The sequence below is a fragment of the Manis javanica genome, chromosome 3 (genome assembly GCF_040802235.1).
Source record: "Manis javanica isolate MJ-LG chromosome 3, MJ_LKY, whole genome shotgun sequence".
Taxonomy (NCBI): Eukaryota; Metazoa; Chordata; class Mammalia; order Pholidota; family Manidae; genus Manis; species Manis javanica.
In genome coordinates this window covers 53,263,432-53,283,563 of record NC_133158.1, presented here as the reverse complement: position 1 = coordinate 53,283,563, position 20,132 = coordinate 53,263,432, and the positions used below count along the sequence as shown (strand labels likewise).

The following is a 20,132-nucleotide window of genomic DNA, read 5'->3' as shown; positions in this document are numbered from 1 at the left end:
TGCTGACATTCACTCTAAGGATCTTGCCTTGAACAGGAAACAAAACTCACCACCCCTGACACCATGGGTTATTATAGCAGCTGCTACAGAGGCCTAGGTTATGGCTGTGGCTTCAGAGGCCTGGGCTATGGCTATGGCTATGGCCTCAGTGGCCTGGGCTATGGCTGTGGCTATGGTGGCTACGGATATGGCCCATTCTATGGAGGCTATGGATATGGCTGCTATCGCCCATGCAATTATGGAAGATACTGGTCTGGCTGCTGCTGAAATCCTGCCCTGAAAACCCAACTTCTGAGGCCCTAAGGCTAGTAAAGAGCTACCAAAAATTTGAACAACAGATCACCCAGAAACAGACCAAGATACAAAAATAATACTAATAGTTCACATCTTCTATTGTAAGAAGGTTTACCATATTACATTTGCCTGCATTGTGTCTCCTGGTGTCCCCTATTTGTACTTTCATTACTATGGCATTTCTCTGTGCCCTTTGCAATTAATTATTCTGATTTGAAATGGCACATAATGGCTTTTATTTGTTAATTTTATTGACTCAGACTCTACTTTTCACCTTGCATGTCCTATCTTAAATTCTTCCAAAACAAGTGTCCTAAAGTTCTGGTTACTGGTCCACACAATTAGCACAGCAAAATTCAGACAGTGTTTATGATAATTAGTCCACTTTCAACATTAATCATCTCATTTTTTTAAATGTTGGTAGTGTGATTTAAGATCTTTAACCCATTAAATTTTGGAGTACCTGGTTCTGAAATAATTATTATTAAACAATATGACATTTTAATGCCATTAACATATTAAGGTAAATATGTTTTATTTACAAACTCAACTCATTTACTTCACAGAAAACCAGATTTGTGCAGCCAAACAATAGGGTGTTCCCTTTTAGTCAACTTGTTCTAAACTGTATTAGCTTTATAATGCTTGCAGAAAGTAATAGCTCAATACGTCCATTGGAAGACTCTTCTACTTAGTTTTTCTCAGAGTACAAGAGCTATTCCATTTTCTGTATGCTTAACAGTACATCTCCCCAGTTTGAGGTAAGGGCTTGCATTGGTACAAAGAAGAGGAGTAATCACAGTGAGCCCTTGGATAAGGGTTTGATACTCCTAGAAGAATACAGCATTATCATGTTATGAGAACTTGTAATTTCTGCTCTATGGATCTCTGCTGCTTCTAAGGGAAATATTCCAGCATTCCTTTATTTTCAGGGAAATGATATTGCCCGTCATAGGAGGGATATGTCATAACTGGTTCCTCAGTCCTAAGAAAGATGGGTATCTAGCCAAGATAAAAAGGCCGAGTGTGATGTACTAAACCTGTTCAATTTATTTGTGATCTTATGACTTTAGTTTGCCTTAATTAGAATGAAATATTCAACATATCAACTGTCTATCTGATGTTTAGAATTATCCCCTACAATGGACCATGTTTGGAAGAAAAAAGAAAGAATTGAATAATAATGTATGATATAGTCAAAGTTTTATTAATCAGATCTGCAAGTAGTGAAAGAAGCAAAAAAAATTGGAATTAGCAGTATCACAACATTCTGTCCATCCACAGACAGAATTTTAATATTGTTAAGATACCAAATCATGTATTAGTGAAAATATTTTCAATATATAAATCTAACAAAAATCAGTACCCCCACATATAAAGAGCTCCTGCTAATCAATAATAAAATATTTACTAAGCAAGTCTAATAAACATGGGCAAAAAAACTAAAAAGGCATTTCAAAGCACAGGATATCTAAGTGTCCCCAAAACATATGAAAGGATGTGTAAATATCACTGTTGCATTGGTAAAATAAAATTAAACCATACTCAGGTGTCACTACATAACACACAAACGAGCTAATTAAAAGATTCTAAATGACCAGTGTGGGTAAGAATGTAAAGCAACTGGAATTCTCACTGGTGCTATATGATGTTGGTACTGTACATTTGTATATCTGCACTGGAAAATTGTTGCCACAATCTACTGAAGCTAAATGTTATATATATGTAAAATAACTAGCTATTCATGTCCTTTGTAAATCCAAGGTATAGTGATACCTAAGTCTGCAGAAGAGATTGTATAAGGTGTTAGCTTGTTAGTGCAAAAATGGGAGGAAATGATGTTTGTAAATATAGGGAAGAACTTATAATTTGCAAGTTTGAAAAAAATGGATAGATACATCAGAGAAGAGGGGCAGGATTTCAGAAAATAACTTTTAATCAACTTTTAAACTACTTATGAACACGTTTCATTCTTCTGTATCATATCACACTCAGAATTGACACCTAAGTTCCATGCATCCTAAAATCCACAAAACAAAGAATGAAGAATAAACAATGGATTGCAATAATTATATACATCAATATTGGTACATCAATGTATCAAGCAAAATGTTTTTCTTTACTTTTCAAAGTAGTATGCCAAGAAAATGCAAGAAATGTATCATGAGCCATGTTCTAAATTATAACTAATTTTAATTTACTGTCATTCATTCAGTTTCCACAAGAGTGAAGATGAATTTTATAGGCTCTCAAATGTTCCCATTCCCTTATCTCAAGAATAGATAAATAAGTCATTCTTTAGACTGAGGCATAACATTTTTCAAAAGAGTACAATGGATGGTTGAACTTTGAATTTGAGTAATTGCATTCATTTAATTTGTAAGGGGAGTATAGCAACTTGAAGAAAAACAGCTGAAGACACATCTAATTGAAAAGAACGACACTTCCAAATAACATTGGTATCTGCCTATGAAGAATTCTACTTGTGTTCTGAATAGTCTTGACATTGAAGCTACAACATTCTATCTGATAAGGTGATGCAATAGCTTTTCTCCCCAGGGTTCCTGAAGCATATTTGTCAAATAAAGTGGTATGTATTTAAAGTGTGTAACATGATGATGATTTGACAAAATGATGCCCTAACTTCTAAGGGCTACCTTTACCAAGCAACAAAGCAATCTCAAGCATTTTATTGAGTTTGAGGGCCTCTGTCTGTCAGGGACAAGGAATTAACAAGTTAGGTTAAGTAGCTGCAATAAAAAGTGACCCAAAAGCAGGGTATACACGTGATGGATCACGTGTTCTCACAAGGGTATATAAGCACTCCTCTGCACATGCTGACATTCACTCTCAGGACCTTGCCTTGAACAGCAAACCAAACCCATCACTTCTTACAACATGGGCTACTACGGCGGCTGCTACAGAGGACTGGGCTATGGCTATGGCTTCGGTGGCCTGGGCTGTGGCTATGGCTATGGCCTCGGTGGCCTGGGCTATGGCTGTGGCTATGGCGGCTACGGATATGGACCTTTCTATGGAGGCTATGGATATGGCTGCTATCGCCCATGGAACTATGGACGATACTGGTCTGGATGCTGCTGAAATCCTGCCCTGGAAGCCCAACATCTAGGGCCATAAGGCTGGTAAAGAATGTACACAAAATTGGAAGCAAAGAAGATCACCCAGGAACAAGCCAAGATAAGAAAAATTAATAGATCATTTCTTCTCTTGTAAGAATATTTACCAAACTACATTTACCGGCTTCGTGTCTCCTGGTGGCCCCCATTTGTACTTTCATTACTGTGGTATTTCTCTATTCCCTTCACAATAAATTATTCTGATTTGAAATGGCACATGATGGCTTTTATTATTTGTTAATTCTCTTGACTCGGACTCTCCTTTTCAGCGTGTATTTCCCATTTGAGTTCTTCCAAGACCAGTGTCCTGATGTTTTTTTAGTGTTGCTAGTGTGATTTAAGATCTTTAACCCATTAAATTTTAGAGGAAATGGGTCTGAAATAATTACTATTAAACAATGTGACATTCAATGCTATTAACATATTAAGGCAAATATTTTTTATTTACAAACTCAATTTGTTTACTTCGCAGTAAAACAGATTTGTGCAGCCGAACAATACGGCATACCCTTTTAGTCAACCTGCTCAAAACTGTATTAGATTTATAATGCTTGCAGAAATTAAAAACTCAATGTCTCCATTGGAAGCCTCTTCTACTTAGCTTTTCTCAAAGTACAGCAAGAGCTATTCCATTTTCTGTCTGTTTAATAATACTTCTTCTTAGTTTAAGGTAAGGTCTTCTGTTGGTACAAAGAAGAGTAATCGCAATAAGCCCTGGATAAAGATTTGATACTCCTACAGAATGTAGTATTATCACATTGTTAGAATTTGAAATTTCTGCTCTATGAATCTCTGTTGGATCTAAGGGAAGTAATTCCAGCATCCCTTTATTTCAAGGGAAATGATATTGCCCACCCTAGGGAGGACATGTCACAACTGTTCCTCAGTCCTAAGGAAGATGTTTATCTGGCTGAGATAAAAAGGCAGAGTGTGATGTACTAAAACCTATTTGATTTATTTGTGATCTTATGGCTTTAGTTTGCCTTAATTAGAATGAAATATTCAACATATCAACTGTCTATCCTATTTTTATAATGATCCCTTACAATGGAGCATGTTTGGAAGAAAAAAACATTGAATAATAATGTATGATATAGTCAAAACTTTTAAATCAGAATCAAAAAATTGAAAGAGAAAAAATTGGAATTAACTGTGTCACAACATTCTCTTCATCCACAGAGAACATTTTAAAGTGGAAAAATACTAAATCATGTACAGGAGAAAATATTTTCAATACATAAACCTGACAAAATACCAAGCTGTAAAGAGCTCCTACTAATGAACAATAAATTATTGATTAAACAAGTCTAGTTAAACATTGGCAAAATACCTTAAAGGGCTTTTGAATTAGTGGATATCTAAGTGACCTATAAGCATATAAAATTTGCCTAAATGTCATTGCTGCATAGGTAAAACCAAATTAAAACCCTAGTGAGATATCCCTATATAACACATGAATGATCAAATTAAAAGATTCTAAATGACCTGTATGGGTAAGGTTGTGGCACCACTGGGATTCTCACAGATTGCTTGGTACTGTACACTTATATAACTTCCCTGGAAAATTGTTGTCACAATCTGCATAAGCTAATGTTATATTTCTATAAATATATATCAAATAAATTATCAATTCATGTCCCATGTATATCCAAGATACAGTGCTACCAAGGTCAAGAGAAAGAGAATATAAGAGATGCTAAACATGTAGTGCAGAAATGGGAGGAAACCATATATGTAAATATACTGAAGGAGTTATAATCTGCAAAGTTGAAAGTAACTGGGATATGTGTTATGCCACATAAGAGGGGCAGGATTTCAGAAAGTAACTTTTAATCAACTTTTAAAACTACTTATGAACACAATTTTGATTATTGTGAATCACTCTCAGATTTTGACTCTTTTATTCTATGCTTGTCAAAGTCCACAAAACTATCCACAACACAGGGAATTGTACGGGAAGAGTCCACAACAGATTGTATTAATTTCATGCATCAACAGTGATTCATCAATATGTAAGGCAAAATGTTTTCATTTACTTTTCTAAGTAATATTCCAACAAAAATGTACACCAGGTATGATGAGCAATGTTCTGAATGTTAATTTTTTTAAATTTATTTCTGATACTCCTTCGGTTTCCACAACTGTGAAGGTGATTTTTATAGGCTCTCAAATGTTTCCGTTTCCTTATCTTAGGAAGAGATAAATAAGTAATTCTTTAGACTGAGGAATAACATTTTTCAAAAAGGTACAATGGATGGTTGAACTTTGAATTTGTCATTGCATTCATTTAATTTGTAAGGGGAGTATAGAAACTTAAAGAAAAACAGCTGAAGACACATCTAATTGAAAAGAACAACACTCCCAAATAACATTGGTATCTGCCTGTGAAGAATTCTACTTGTGTTCTGAATGGTCCTGACTTTGAAGCTACAACATTCTTTCTGATAAAGTGATGCAATAGCTTTTCTCCCCAGTGCTTATGATGCATATTTGTCAAATAAAGTGGTATATATTTAAAGTGTGTAACATCATTTCACAAAGTGATAAAATAACTTCTAAAGGCTACTCTTACTAAGCAACAAAGTGATCTCAAGCATTTTAATGAGCTTGAGGGCCTCTGTCTGTGTCAGGGACAAGGAATTAACAAGTTATCTTAAGTAGGAGTAGCAAAAAGTGACACAAAGGGAGGGTATACACGTGATGGATCACGTGCTCTCACTAGGGTATATAAGCACTCCTCTACCCATGCTGACATTCACTCTCAGGATCTTGCCTTGAACAGCAAACCAAATTCACCACCCCTGACACCATGGGCTACTGCGGCGGCTACTATGGAGGCCTGGGCTGTGGCTATGGCTATGGCCTCGGTGGCCTGGGCTATGGCTGTGGCTATGGCGGCTACGGATATGGACCTTTCTATGGAGGCTACGGATATGGCTGCTATCGTCCATGGAACTATGGAAGATACTGGTCCGGATGCTGTTAAAATACTGCCCTGGAGGACCAACATCTGAGGCCATCAGGCTGGTAAAGAAATTACCGAAAATTTGAAGCATAGAAGATCACCCAGGAACAGGCCAAGATACAATAATAATCCTAATAGTTCACATATTCTATTGTAAGATTTACCATATTAGATTTGCCTGTTTCGTGTCTCCTGGTGTCCCCTATTTGTACTTTCATTACTATGGCATTTGATTGTGACCTTTGCAATAAATTATTCTGATTGAAATGAAAGAAAATGGCTGTTATTATTTGTTAATTTTATTGACTTGGACTCTGCTTTTCACCATGTACTTCCCATCTTGAGTTCTTCCAAAACAAGTGTCCTGAAGTTCTGTTTATCTGCCTGCATAATTAGCACAGCAAAATTAACACAGAGTTTGTGAGAATTAGTTCATTTTCAACGTTAATCACCTCATATTTTTCAGTGTTGCTAGTGTGATTTAGTATCTTTAACCTATTAAATTTTAGAGTAGCTGGGTCTGAAATAATCACTACTTAACAATGCAACATTTCAATGCTATTAACATATTAAGGCAAATATTTTTTATTTAAAAATTCAACTCATTTTCTACAGTTGGACAATATCCATCATATCATAGATAAATTTTCACAAATGCCTAGGGTGCCTAAATGGTTTTCTTGGCTTCACTGGAGATGGATGGTAATTATAGATTTGCTTTGTTTATGTCACCGTATTCCTATTATGTTAATATGTGTGTACAAATTAGTTAGTAGTTTAAAACCTATACATACTTAAGGTACTCTACAAGAAGATATGTCAAAGAAATAATCAATCCTCCCAAGTTTCCTTCATATGCTACATCTATAGCTTTTCTTCTTCCTTCCTAATTACAACCCTTAAATAGAATTCGTGCCTCATATCGAATTTACCGAGTATCATAATTTCTCCAGGTGGTAAAGATACCTCGAGACAAGTGCTGGGCATAGAAGCCACAGGGCATAAATCTGCAAAGAAGTAAAAAGCTAACCTTTGCAAACAATATGGCTTCTCTCTCACTTACCAACTTTACATTTCCCTGTATGGCCCCGGAAGATGACTGGTTAGCCAGAGACGGGTAAGATTCCTCAAGGGAGGAACAACCTAAGACAGGCACAGTTGCAGGGGGGCCATCAGGTGAGAATTTGGGGATCAACAGAGGTGAGGCTCAGAACCTCACCCCCCCTGCTTTGAGAGAAATCTTCTGCATCCGTGGATGTCTTGCTGCCCTTGTCTAGCCTGGATTAATACTTAGTCCATAGGCACACACCTGATCATCTGATCATCTACATTTGCCTTCTTAAGCACTAAACTATGTTTTCTACCTTTATCTTGCATCTACCTACCACTTCAGCATTTTATTAAAAATAAAAATAATAATAACAATAGGAGAAATGTGGGATCAACATATAAATCAAGTACAAAAATCAAATGAATATTCATATTTGACCTGATTGTTTATAGGTCATATTGCATGATCAAAACCGAAAGTTTCTGTGATGACTGCCCTTGTACTGTTCACCATGTAAGAATTTATTCACTATGTAAGAATTCGTTCACCATGTAAGAACTTGTTCGTTATGCTTCAGAAGATTGGAGACTGACGAGAATTAGGCTTGAGATGGATTAATGATTGTATATTGAGCATTGACCCCCCTATACTGAATTTTATTGTTGTTAACAACCATTCGATCAATAAATATGAGAGATGCCCTCTCAAAAAAAAAAAATAAATAAATAAATAAATAAATAAATAAATAAATAAATAAATAGCTTTCAAAAAAAAAAATTCAACTCATTTTCTTAACAGTAAAACAGATTTGTGCAGCAGAACAATAGGGTGTACCCTTTTAGTCAACCTGGTCTAAAATGTATTAGTTTTATAATGCTTGCAGAAAGAAATAGCCCAATACGTCCATTGGAAGACTCTTCTACTTAGCTTTTCTCAGAGTACAACAAGAGCTATCCCATTTTCTGTCTCCTTAACATTACTTCTCCTCAGTTTAAGGAAAGAGTTTCCACTGGTACAAAGAGTAATCACAACAAGCCCTTGAATAAGGGTTTGATAATCCTAGAAGAATGTAGTATTATCGCATAGTTAGAATTTGAAATTTCTGCTCTACGGATCTCTGCTGGATCAAAGGGAAATTCTCCAGCATCCCTTTATTTCAAGGGAAATGATATTGCCTATCCTAGGGAGGACATGTCACAACTGGTTCCTCAGTCCTAAGGAAGATGTGTATCTGGCTGACATAAAAAGGCAGAGTGTGATGTACTAAAACCTATTCAACTTACTTGTGATCTTATGGCTTTAGTTTGCCTTAATTAGAATGAAATATTCAACATACAACTGTCTATCCTACTTTTAGAATGATCCTCTACAATGGACCATGTATGGAAGAAAAAAGAAAGAAAGAATTGAATAGTAATGTATGATATAGTCAAAGTTTTATTAATCAGATCTGAAAATAGTGAAATAAGTGACATAAATTTGAATTAGCAGTATCACAATATTCTGTCCAAACAGACAGCATTTTAACATTGTTAAGATACCAAATCACATTGCAGTGAAAATATTTTCAATATATAAATCTGACAAAAATCAGTAGCCCCACATATAAAGAGCTCCTGCTAATCAATAATAAAATGTTAACTAAACAAGTCCAATAAACATGAGCAAAAATACTTAAAAGGCTTTTCAAAGCACAGTATATTTAAGTGGCCCAAAAACATATGAAAGCATGCCTATATGTCATTGTTGCATAGGTAAAGCCAAATTAAACCATAGTCAGGTGTCACTACATAACACAAGAATGATCAAATTGAAAGAGTCTAAATGACCAGTGTGGGTAAGAATGTGGAACAACTGGAATTCTCACTGGTGCTGTGTGGTGCTGTTAAAATACATTTGTATATCTGCACTGGTAAATTGTTGCCACAATCTACTGAAGCTAAATATCATATATATATATATATATATACACACACATACACATATATATACATATATACACATGTATATATATGTATATGTATGTATGTATGTGTATATATATGTGTGTGTGTGTGTGTGTGTGTAAAATAACTTAGTCTTTCATGTCCTTTGTAAATCCAAGGTGCAGTGGTATCTAGGTCTACAGAAAGAAATTATGTAGTGTCTTTCTAGCTATGTAGCACAGAAATATGAGGAAAGGGTGTCTGTAAATATAGGGAAGAGGTTATAATCTGCAATTTTGAAATAAATTGGGATAGATGTATCCCAGAAGTGGGGCAGGATTTTAGAAAATATCTTTTAATCAACTTTTAAATCTACTTATGAACACATTTTTATTATTCTGATTCTCACTCAGAATTGACACTTTTATTCCATGTAGCACAATGTCCACAGAACAAGGAATGAGAGTAAACAATGAATTTCAATAATTATATACATCAATATTGGTTCATCAATGCATCAAGCAAAACATTTTCATTTTCCAAGTAGTATGCCAAGTAAAATGTACACCAGATGTGATGAGCAATGTTCTAAATTTTTAGTAATTTTAATTTTTACTGGTATTCCTTCAGTTTTCACAACTGTGAAGATGATTTTTATAGGCTCTCAAATGTTTCTGTTTCCTTATCTCAGGAAGAGATAAGTAATTCATTCTTTAGACTGAGGAATAACGTTTTTAAAAAGGGTACAAAGGATGGTTGACCTTTGAATTTCCATAGTTTCATTCATTTAATTTGTAAGGGGAATATAACAATTTAAAGAAAAACAGAGCTGAAGACACATCTAATCGAAAAGCACAACACTTCTAAATAAGTTTGGTATACCTGTCTATGAAAAATTCTACTTGTGGTCAGACAAGTCCTGACTTTGAAGCTACAACATTCTTTCTGATAAAGTGATGCAATAGCTTTTCTCCTCAGTGCTTCTGACGCATATTTGTCAAATAAAGTGGTATAAATTTAAAGTATGTAACATGATGATTTGACAAAGTGATACAGTAACTTCTAAGGGCCACCCTTACTAAGCAACAAAGCGATCTTAAGCATTTTAATGAGCTTGAGGGCCTCTGTCTGTGTCAGGGACAATAAATTAACAAGTTATGTTAAGTAGGTGAAATAAAAAGCAATGCAAAAGGAGGATATGCACATGATGGGTCACGTGCTCTCACTAGGGTATATAAGCACTCCTCTATCCATGCTGACATTCACTCTCAGGATCTTGCCTTGAACAGCAAACCAAACTCAACACCCCTGACACCATGAGCTACTGCGGCGGCTACTACGGAGGCCTGGGCTACGGCTATGGCTATGGCCTCGGTGGCCTGGGCTATGGCTGTGGCTATGGCGGCTACGGATATGGACCTTTCTATGGAGGCTACGGATATGGCTGCTATCGTCCATGGAATTATGGAAGATACTGGTCTGGCTGCTGCTGAAATCCTGCCCTGGAAGCCCAACATCTGAGGCTGTAAGCTAGTAAAGAAATTACCCAAAATTTGAACCAGAGAAGATTACCCAGGAACAGGCCAAGATACAAAAAATAATACTAATAGTTCACATCTTCTATTTGTAGGAAGATTTACCATATTACATTTGCCTGCTTCATGTCTCCTGGTGTCCCCTATTTGTACTTTCATTACTATGGCATTTCTCTGTGACCTTTGCAATAAATTATTCTGATTGAAATGGCAGAAAATGGCTGTTATTATTTGTTTATTTTATTGACTTGTACTCTCCTTTTCATCATGTGTTTCTCATCTTGAGTTCTTCCAAAACAGGTGTCCTGAAGTTCGGGTTACCTGTCCCCACAATTAGCACAGCAAAATTAATACAGAGTTTATGAGAATTAGTCCACTTTCAACTTGAATCACCTCATTTTTTTTAGTGGTGCTTGTGTGATTTAATAACTTTAACCTATTAACATTTTGTGTAGCTGGGTCTGTAAAAAATCAGTAGTAAACAATGCTATATTTCATGGTTTTTAAGTTATATGATAGTATTTTTATTTGAAAATTCAGATATTTTTAATAAACATAAGAATTTATTTTTGCAATAAAAAAATTTGGCCTGCCCTTAAGTCAATTTAGTTATAATATATTTATTTCACAATGCCAGAAGATATTAATAGCTCAGTGACTCCACTGGAGGAACATACTACATAAGATTTGACAATGTACAACAGTAACTATTCTATATTCTATATTCTTTACTAGCATTTCTCCAAAATTTGGTGAAAGGCCTTCTGTAACTATGAAGACTAATAATCAAGACATCTCCTTGTAGAAGAGTTTGATACTCCTAAAATAACATAGCATCATCATATTATTTTAATTCTATATTTCTGTTTTTATGGGTGTCTGGTGGCTCTAAGGAAAATACTCCAGCACTTTTTTTACTCTCAGGGAAAATTTACAGCCCATTTTAGGAAGGACCTGACAGAGAAGATACATCAATTTGAAAACTAGTGTATATCTCGCAGAGATAAATATCTAGAGTGTGATGTAGTAAAGCCTGTTTGACTTATTTGTGATTTCATAGCTTTATCTTGACTTAATGAGAATTAAATATTCAAATTATCAACTGCCTATTCTATTTCAAGAATGAACCACTCTGGAAAGCAAAAATTGAGGGAATTTTCCTCCCACAAACTGTATCTACAACGTCTTTTAAAGGGATGCTCTAAGTTGAAGTGCTCCTAAGGCTAAATAGCTTTCACCAAAGAAAATAAAACCATGGTAAAGGAAGTAGACAAATTAATTACTAAGCAAATGCTAAATTAAATCAGCTACCTAAAAAGTCAGTCAAGGGATACACAATGAGTATAGAATATGAAACCTTATATATAAAGAGTGGAGGAGGAATAAGAATAAGGAAGAAGAAAGAACATTTAGATTGTGTTTGAAATAGCATAATAAGTGAGTTAAGTTAAACTGTTAGACAGTAAGGAAGCTGTCCTTGAACCTTTGGCAACCACAAATCTAAAGCCTGCAATAAGCACATATCTAGTGATATTCACTGTAAATGTAAATGAACTGAATGCACCAATCAAAAGACATAGAGTTACAGGATGAATAACAAAACAAGACCTATCTATATGCTGTATACTAGAGACTCACTTCAAACCTAAATCCATACACAGACTAAAAGTGAAGGGATGGACAAAGATATTTCATGCAAATAATAGGGAGAAAAATGCAGGAGTTGCTGAGTGCTTATATCAGACAAATAGATCTCAAAACAAAGAAAAAAACAAGAGACAAACATGGACATTACATAATGATGAAGGGTCACTCCAACAAGAGGATATAACCATTACAAATATCTATGCAACCAACTCAGGAGCACCTAAAAATATGAAACAAATACTAACAGAAGTCCATGAGGAAATAGAATACAATGCATTCATTTTAGGAGACTTCAACACACCACTCACTCCAAAAGACAGATCAACGAGAGAGAAAATAAGTAAGTCGATAGAGGTATTGAACAATGCATTAGAAAAGATAGACCTCAGAGACATCTACAGAACACTTCACCAAAAAAACAACAGAATACACATTCTTCACACGTGCACATGGAATGTTTTAAAGAACAGATCACATACTAGGCCACAAAAAGAACCTCAGTAAATTCAAAAAGATTGAAATTGTGCCAACCCGCTTCTAAGACCGCAAAGGTACGAAACTAGAAATAAATTATGCAAAGAAAACAAAAAAGCCCACAAACACATGGAGGAAGGCTTAGCAACATGGTCCTAAATAATCAATGGATCAATGACCAAACTAAAACAGAGATCAAGCAATATATGGAGACAAATGAAAATAATAACTCAACTCCATAAATCCTGTGGGATGCAGGATTTATATATATATTCTCAGAGGAATATATATTGCAGTACAGGCTTACCTCAAGAAAGAAGAACAATCCCAAATGAACAGTCTAAACTCACAATTAATGAAACTAGGAAAAGAAGAACAAATGAGGCCCAAAGCGAGTAGAAGGGTCATAATAAAGATCAGAGAAGAGATAAATAAAATTGAGAAGAATAAAACAATAGAAAGTATAAATGAAACCAGGAGCTGGTTCTTTGAGAAAATAAAAAAAAATAGGTAAACCCCCAACCAAATTTACAAGAAAAAAAGAGAGTGTACACACATAAACAGAATCAGGAATGAGAAAGGAAAAATGACTACAGACACCACAGAAATACAAAGATTTATTAAAGAATACCACAAAAAGTTACATGCTAATAAACTGGATAACCTAGAAGAAATGGACAACTTTCTAGGAAAATACAACCTTCCAAGACTGACCCAGGAGAAACAGAAAATCTTCACAGACCAGTTATCAGCAATGAATTGGTAATAAGAAAACAACTAAGAACAAAATCCCTGGTCCAGATGGCTTCACCAGTGAATTTTATCAAACATTTAGAGAAGACCTAATACCCATCCTCCTGAGTTTTCCAAAAAGTAGAAGAGAAGGGAATACTTCCAACTCATTCTCTGAGGGCAGGATTACTGTAATATCAAAATCAGACAAAACACCACAAAAAAATAAAATTACAGATCAATATCCCAGATGAACATAAATGCAGAAATACTCAATAAAATATTAGAAAACCAAATTCAAAAATACATAAAAAACATCATCCATCATGACCAAGTGGGATTTATTCCAGGTATGCAAGGATGGTACAATATTCAAAAATCCATCAACATTATACACCATATCAACAAAAAGGACAAAAGCCACATGATCATCTCCACAGATACTGAAAAAGCATTCAACAAAATTCAACATCCATTCATGATAAAAACTCTCAACAAAATGGGTATAGAAGGCAAGTACCTCAACAAAATAAAGGCTATATATGACAAATTGACAGTCAACATCATACTTAACAGTAAAAAGCTGAAAGCTTTTCCTCTAAGATTGGGAACAAGACAAGGATGCCCACTCTCCCCACTTTTATTCAACATAGTATTGGAGGTCCTAGCCATGGAAATCAGACAACACAAAGAAACAAAAGGAATCCAGATTGGTAAGGAAGAAGTTAAACTGTCAATGTTTGCAGGTGACACGATATTTTACATTTAAAAACCCTAAAGAATCCACCCCAAAGCTACTAGAGCTAGTAACTTAATTCAGCAAAGTGAAAGGATACAAAATTAATACACAGAAATAAGTTGCCTTCTTATATACTAAAGATGAAGAAGGAGAAAGAGGAATCAGGAAAACAACCCTATTTATTACTGCATTAAAAAGAATAAAATACCTAAGAATAAACCTAGCCAAGGAGGTGAAAGACTCTGAAAACTACATATACTCTGAAACTACATATACTCTGAAAACTCTATATACTCTGAAATCTACAAGACACTCATAAGAGAGGTTAAAGAAGACACCAATAAATGGAAATACATCCCTTGCTCATGGATAAGAAGAATAAATATTGTGAAATGGCCATCTGGCCTAAGCAATCTACATATTCAGTGCAATCCCTATCAAAATTCCAAGAGCATTCTTCAGTGAACTCGAACAAATAGCTCTAAAATTCTTATGGAAACCACAAAAGACCCCAAGAAGTCAAAACAATTCTGAGAAGGAGGAACAAAGCTGGAGTGATTATGCTTACTAACTTCAAGTTCTATTACATAACCAAAATAATCAAAAAAATTTGGTTACTGCCACAAGAACAGACCCATAGATCAATGAAACAGAATAAAGAGCTAAATATAAACCCACACATATATGGGCAATTAATAAACAAGAAAGGATACTTGGATATACAACGGGGAGATGACAGCTTCTTGAACAACTTGTGTTGGCAAAACTGGACAGCTACATGTGAGAGAATTAAACTGGATTATTGTCTAACTACCTACATAAAAGTAAACTGGAAATGAATCAAAGACCTGAATGTAACTCATGAAGACAAAACTCATAAAAGAAAACATAGGCCAAAATCTCATAAATATGAACATGAGTAACCATCACAGAACAAAAAGGCATCTTACCATATGAGAGAATATATCTATAAATGACTTATCTGGTAAGGGATTAATCTCCAAAATGTATAAAGAGCTCACATGCCTCTCAACAACAATACACGAATAACACAATTGAAAAATGGGCTGAGGATCTGAACAGACATTTCTCAAGAGAAGAAATTCAGATGGCCAACAGGCATAGGAAAAGATGCCCCATATCGCTACTTATCAGGGAAATGCAAATTAAAACCACAATGAGATATCACCTCACACCAGTTAGGATGGCCAACATCTAAAAGAGAAGCAACAACAAATGCTGATGAGGATGTGGAGAAAGGGGAACCCTCCTACACTGCTGGTGGGAATGTAAATTAGTTCAACCATTGTGAAAAGCAATATGGAGGTTCCTCAAAAACCTAAAAATAGAAATAACATTTGACCCAGGAATTCCACTCCTAGAAACTTACCCAAAGAAAACAAGATCCCTGATTCAAAAGACATATACACCCATATGCTTATCACAGCATTGTTTGCTATAGCCAAGATATGGAAGAAACCTGTGTCCATCAGTAGATGAATGGATAAAGAAGAGGTGGTACATATACACAATGGAATATTATTCAGCCATAAAAAGAAAAGAAATCTTACCTTTTGTAACAACATGGATTGAGCTAGAGGGTATTATGCTCAGTGAAATAAGCCAGGGGGAGAAAGACAAGTATCAAATGACTTCACTCATTTATGGAGTATAATATCAAAGCAAAACTGAAGGAACAAAATAGCAGCAGACTCATAGACTTCAAGAAGGGACTAGCAGTTACCAGAGGGAAGGTGTTGGAGAGGGTGGGTAGGGAGGGAAGGAGGAGGGGATTAAGGACATTATAACACACAATATAGGTAGACCACAGAGAATGTAGTAGAAGACAAGACACTTACAGAGAAGACAACTAATGACTGTATAGCATCTTAGTACACTTATGGACAGTGATTGCAGTGGGGTTGGAGTGGGGACTTGATAATATGGGTGAATGTTGAAACCACAATTTTGCTCATGTGAAATCTTCCTAAGATTGTATATCAATGATAGCTCAATTTTTAAAAAATGAATTAGTAAAATCATAAGCGGTTTTTATGATGATTCATTAAACTGTGGATTGCTATAAAGAATCATATGAACTGTCAAAATTCACACAAGAAGGAATAGACTTTCTTAATAGGACTATATCTATTAAAGAAACTGAATCAATAATTAATACCTTTCTAAAACATGAAGCAACAGACAAAAATGGGTCCCAGAAAATTCTACAAAACATTAAGGAATAGTAAGTTATATAAATTCTTTATAATCACTTCCAGAAGAAACAAGCAGAAGGAATACTTTCTCTTTCTATGAGGCCAGCAGTACCTTGATACCAAAAATCAGAAAAAGATGTTACAAGAAAAGAAAACTACAGACCAATAACTAAATGAACATACATGTAAAATTTCTCAGCAAAATATTAGCAAATTTAATCTAGCTTTGTATAAAAATAATTATGCACCATGACCACGTGGGATTTATCTCAATTTATGTCAGCAGTGATTGCAGAGTAATTTATAGCTTTAAATGCATATATTAGAAAAAAAGAAAATTATAAAATCAACAATTAAGCTTTTGACTTAAAAGCTAGTAGAAGTACAATCTTTAACATATATAGGAGGAAAGGAAAGGAAATTATAAAAGAAGAAATCAATAAAATAGAAAAGAGATGAGGAAGAATGAGATCAGTGAACTAAAACATGCTTCTTTGGGAGCAATAATACAGAAAAATCTTTTCTAAATTGATAATTAAAAAGAATGAAATTTTACATTTCCAATAAATGGAATAAAAGCAATGACATCACCATAGATCTTACAGACATAATAGGGATACAGGTGAGTAATTTTGCAACTATAAATTCAACAACTTAGATAAAATGGAAAAAATTTAGGAAAGACACACAATCAAAACTAGCACAAAAAAATGTGAAATCTAAGTAGCTGTCTTAAAAATATACTCATATTTTAAAAACCTTCACACACACATACATGCATGCACACACCAAACACCCAGGCCAAGATGGCTTAAATGATAAACTATATAAAACATTATATTTAAAAATATCTGTCTTATATTTATTAGAGGAGGGGGAACATTTTTCCATGACAACATATGAAACCATTATTACCAGGGATGTTGTAAGAAATATTTGCATAATGTCTTTGTCAAATGTAATTAAACTAGGAATTCAAAGTTTTTTTGTGATTTGCCAATCAATATATTTCACCATATTAACAGACTAAATAGGCAAAAGATGCATGTTGCAATACCAACCAATGCAGAAAAAACATTTGAAAAAATTAATTAATATTAATATTACCCAGAGGTAGTCACTATTCTTACTTCTATCACTGATAATTAGTTTGGTCTGTTTTTGAACTTCCTATAACTTCATATAAATAAAACATATTGTCTATATTTGGTACCAGTGTACATAATATGTACCATATTTGACACAAAATATTTTGTTCACTGGCTTAAGTTCCTGTGTTTCAAACTGCCAAAATAAATACATTGATACCCATTTGCACAAGTTAATCATTAAGAAATGTTATGCAAAATTACAGTGGTGTCCATCACAATCCTAGAGCATCAAATACTATCAAGAATCAGATTTGTGTGCAGGAATCTTGCAGTTTCACTGAAAAACCCTTCAAATTTACCTTTCTGAGAGTTGGTTTAATTTGGGATAGCTAAAATAGAAATTAGAAGGTTTGATCTATAAATTGGTTTATCCATTAAATGGGATAATTTATGCAATTACCTAGCACAGACCCAATACACATTTTAGTTAAGGAGGAATCATTTCCCTCTTTTCTTTCTGTTTGTTCAGAGGGAATGATCACCAACTTGTCTACTCATCACTGTTTGGAAGTGTCAAGTTAGCACTTCTTAATGGACTGACTTTTTCACTGCATGGAGGAAAGTCTAGACACTACACCAAGGTCTTGCCTCTGTTTGCCTTCAGAAAGCCTGCGGCTGGTGACTGGGAAGGTGATTGCTAGTCTCGTGCTGATTGACAAAGTGTAATCCGAGGCAGATCCTTTATCGTTAATAGGCTTACCGCCATCAAGAGTAGTAAATGAAAGACTAGTAATTAGTTTCTTTATATTTTATTACCATTCCCTTTAATATTGTTAATAACTAATCATTAATTAAGAATATTAACAAATGAATGTGATCAAGCTGAGAGGTCATTACCAGGAGCTTCACTGAAAGTCAAGTAAGCTACCAGGATTGAGACAATATTATTCAACATTCATTAGGGCCAGACATGTGACTGGCATGATGTTATTCTAACCCTAAGCACCACTTCTGGTAACTGGGATTCTGCCAGAGTCAGATACACTCAAAAGACTTACTGAGACAGACTTCAAAATGAGGTGATCTTTGCTGTGGGAATCCAGGATTATCAGGTGTTATCAACCAGCTGCACACAGAGTTTCTTATCTGTGAGTGTAAAGAAGTCAGAATATGTGATATAGCAGTGATCTGTCTAGAGGCACATGCTAAAATGTAGACTACCAGGCAGAGAAAACTGCACTAGAAAATAGAATATTTGATAGTGCTATTGTTTTTGCAAATGACCTGGGTAAACCATTGAATTTTCCTAAAATGAGACTTATATTTAGATCAATGTAGAGCATAGTAAATCTTGGAGGAGCTGCATGCAAAAATTATTTTACACAATGCTCACTGGAAAAAACTGTAGCCATGCTTTGTCTGTTTTTGCCACATCAATGATCAAATAGCCACAACTACAGCATTTTCTCTTCTTCTCTGTCTCAAACACACATACACACAAAAGATGCAAATGTTGTAGAGAAAATAATATATATGATAAGCACTACATATTGTGAAAGCTATTAGCTTTATTGGAAGCAAAATTAGAATATTTCCTACATGAAAGTCATTAACATTATATATAAACAAACATTGGAGAATAACAAAATATCAAAGTATATTTTTGCCTGTAATTGGAGGGTCATTTCACCAGTAAATGCATTTATGACCCATAGTAGGCAAAGATTAGGTGGTCATTTTGGGCAGGCTGGGCTACAGGTGTAGCTACAACTGTGGATATGGCTGCTGCCCTCTCTATGGCTGTGGCTAAGGATATGCCTCCGGCTTTGGCTACTAGTATTCAGGATGCCATGGGAGACCCTTACCCTCTACACCTGGACATGGGGATTTACTAATTCAGAACCCCACAGGTGCTGAGCCTTTTCTTTGGGCGATGATTAGCCTGCATCATGGAAGTCTAGGATAGCCTGTTGTTGACCTATAATCTAATCTATAAATTCCCTGAATTTAGCACATGAAGTGGGGAGTGACAAATTTCACTTGTGACCTCACAGTTCTGCTTTCATCAGAATGACAGTGTCACAGAAAATGCTTTGATGACTTTCATGCTGGAGCTTGTTTCTCTGTTCTCCTGACAAACTTGTTCAATCCAAACAGCAACCCTGGCTTTTATGTCAATCATTTGATATCCTGTTTCTTGCTGACATTTTTTGGTTTCAGTCGGCCAAAAAGGTAACAATTGTTTCCTTAGTGAAATATATTCCCTTACTATTTCTAGGTCAGCCTTTTGACCAATTCCATTGTCAATGAAAGTAATTTATTTCTT

General features: G+C 34.9%; 1 long non-coding RNA gene across 1 annotated transcript; it reads right to left on the bottom strand.

Moving 5' to 3' along the window:
* Positions 1–6,429: 6,429 nt before the first annotated feature.
* LOC140848157 (uncharacterized) lies at positions 6,430–19,806 on the bottom strand. The gene is made up of 3 exons (XR_012128708.1): positions 19,672–19,806; positions 18,865–18,952; positions 6,430–6,780 (listed from the first exon to the last, which is right to left on the bottom strand). It is a non-coding gene; the product is annotated as an uncharacterized lncRNA (long non-coding RNA).
* Positions 19,807–20,132: the final 326 nt, after the last annotated feature.